At 37.1% G+C, this 3,146-nt stretch overlaps 1 pseudogene; it reads right to left on the reverse strand.

Annotated features, from left to right (window-relative positions):
* Positions 1-2,356: 2,356 nt before the first annotated feature.
* On the reverse strand, positions 2,357-3,146 carry LOC148848184 (14 kDa proline-rich protein DC2.15 pseudogene; annotated as a pseudogene).

A 3,146-nucleotide genomic window follows, 5' to 3' on the forward strand; every position in this document is an offset into this window, starting at 1 on the left:
TGAAAATGTCAAAACTAACTTTCAAAAGGAGATATTGTTCATTCTCTTCTACCTTGAGATGGAACAATTGAGGTGTTTGGCATTCTAGACTAATGAACTCATTGTCTTCTACCTTTAGATCTGAAACACATTCTTGTCTATGTCTAGTTATTTCTTTGCTTTCAGTTATTGTTTTCCCCTATCATAATTCATGTTTTTTCTCTTTTTTCTTTAAAATAACAGGTTCGGTTTCAAGGTAGAAGACAATGAACAATGTTTTCTTTTGAAGGGTAGTTTTGACATTTTCAACAGATAATTGACGACTGGTTAACGACAGGGACCAATTTGGCACTTTTTGAAAATTTAAATACTACAGTGACACGTATGAAAGTTCAAGTACCAAATTGACACTACCCCCAAAGTTTAGGATACTAAAGTAAAATGTTCCCTTTAGGCTGTGTTTGGTTGCAATGCAATTTTATTTGCACTAGTACAAATTCAAGTGAGTGCAAATGGCAAAAATGTAAATTATCATTTAATTTTGTTTTGGGTTTTACTTTATTCTGCTTCATGCCTTAATTTACCTCATTTGTAATGTAATCAAACAAAATAAGCTAAAATTTGAAACAAAAATAAATCCAAATTTACACTCAAATCATTTGCACTGTGATAATTTTGCATCAGTACAAATTTATTTGTATTGCAACCAAACACAGCCTTACTAAAATTCTGATTATATTTGGTATTTGATTCCGATGTTAGGAACTAAATTGGCTCTCATGTACCATTTCCTTTTGTTATTTAGCTTAGATTCTTTACATAGTTAAGAAAGAATATTTATATTTAAAAATCTTATTTTAAATAAATTTATTTAAAAAAAAATTAGTTTAAAAATTTTGAAAATTCGGATCTCCATTAAAAATCCACCTCCATTAGAATGTAGGGATGGAAGGTCATTTTTATCGGTGAGGATCAGGATCAGGACGAAAATAGAGATTTGTTTCAAAGAGCGTTCCTGGCCCACTGCCATTCCTACACATGACACTAAAACCACATATTAAGAGTATAGCCGTCCCAAAGGAAAGCCTACGTTTGGGTAGCATCTTTATGGGTGACATTACACTCAATGCGTGGCTGCAGTGAAGGTAGCAGTTGCTGAGAGAAGTTCCATTGCGTGGCTGCAATGTCTTGTGGACACGTGTAGGTAGCTTCTCAGTGGGTGGTAGATATGAGCTCCGTTGCAACTTGTCACATTCCCTTGTGCCACATAATTTTTGGTAAAGACAAACTTTGGCTGTCCAAGTTCAAGAGCATTGGCTGCCAAAACTGTATCTCCCCACCACAAGTTAACATACGACCTGTGCGCACGCCCTTAGAATAGCCTCTTGCAACCTTATATTAAAAATATCTCTCTATGCTCTATGAATTAAAAGAATATAAGTAGTGAAATATTTTCAATATAAAAAAACTGTAATACTGTTTCAACGGGCATTACACATCTCTCAATTTATAATAAAAATGTATGACTCTAATGTTTTTTTTTTTTTTTTTTTTTTTATACATAATGAAGAGAGTCTTATTGACTGCCTGTACCGCCGATCATGGACAGCCAAAGTTTTCTCTACATAATGGATGGAAACATAGCGCCATTATATATCTAAATCTAATAATGTTTTTTTCATAGGTTTATATATACATATATACCTATAATATTTGGTAATTTTCTTGTGACTTGTCACAGACTGGAATTAATCCGCATTTTCACTGTTGGCTCGAAATTTTTACCTTAACAGTACACATTTGAACAGTAAGCCATGCGCACCACAAAGGGATTTTATAGAGCAGTGCCCCCACCACCACCACTAAAATAGGAGAGAGATGATACCCCAAAAACTGAAACCACAGATTTTAATTTCTAGCTGTATAATTGGTGAAGGGGAATTGCAAACTTGCACAAAGGTGGTGCAACCGTGCAACTTCAAGTTGAAAATAATTAATCAAATTTAAAAGTAGAATTAATATATAGATGTGACATCGATCAGCGCTCTGTGCTACTCCCCACATTTTGCGGTTTTCACTTAATTGGGCTCTTGAACTGTCTAAGCTTGAGAAAAATACAACACAACACAGAAACAGCATCAGAAACAATAAAACGGTTTTATTAAATATTCATTAACAGCATCCAGAATGAAGTAGAAAACAGAAATCCATCAGGGCTTCCCTGCGTTAATAAGACAGGTGCTTGTGTGTGAGTGGTCTTTGTTTATTCGATGGTGCTTTTTTACAATATGCAAGTTGTTCCCGTAATTCCCATCTTTGTCGTCTATGTTTTCCAAGTAGCTCGATCGTTTGCGAAGTACTATATAATCAGGTAGTCTTGGAGAAATGAACCATTAATTAATGTCTCAGCATCATTCAACAAATAAATTTGAAGGACTAGATCGATAGTCCAGACTGAAACGACCTAATAAATTACAATGAGAAACTGGTGCTGAGAAATTAAACTAAAACAACGTAACTAGCATAGATTATTGACGAACATAACACTGACTTAGTTTGAAGTTGAAGAGGTGAATGAAACAACATCCTAATGAAACCATGCATACTAATTATTAATGTGGACATAAATTAAAACAAGATTAGGAATCATCAAATCATTAACGAACCCTCCCCCCCTCTAGCTAGCTCCGAAACGAAACGAATGGCAATGAGCCAATGACTTAGGCACATAGGAAGTCGGATGGGAGCTTCTTCCCGCAAGTGTTGACGAGTAAGCTGAGTGAAATGGGAATGTCGAGGTTGATGCCCAGGATGTTAGCTTTGATGGCGGTGCAAAGGCAGGCAGCTACCTCAAGGTCGACGAGGCCTTCAAGCAGCGCGCAGCAGGGGTGGTCAGGAGGGTTGCCGACTTCCGCCCCGATTGCCCCATTAAGCAACTTGGCACACACACCTAGTTTCAAAGCATCTTTGGGGCAGCTCCCTGTTGGGGTAGGTGGAGTGGGTGTAGGCTTAACGCAAGAACCACACCCACTCACCACTGCAAACAAGACAAGGTTGAGGGAAAAGAAAAGAGCAGCTGAGGAAGAGCTCCTGGAATCCATCTCTCTCTCTCTCTCTCACACACACACAGACTCACTCTGTGTCTCTAACAGTCAGTCTTTGCAATG

The sequence above is a fragment of the Nelumbo lutea genome, chromosome 6, assembly GCF_056320005.1.
Source record: "Nelumbo lutea isolate HS-2025 chromosome 6, American lotus-T2T, whole genome shotgun sequence".
In the NCBI taxonomy this organism is placed as follows: domain Eukaryota; kingdom Viridiplantae; phylum Streptophyta; class Magnoliopsida; order Proteales; family Nelumbonaceae; genus Nelumbo; species Nelumbo lutea.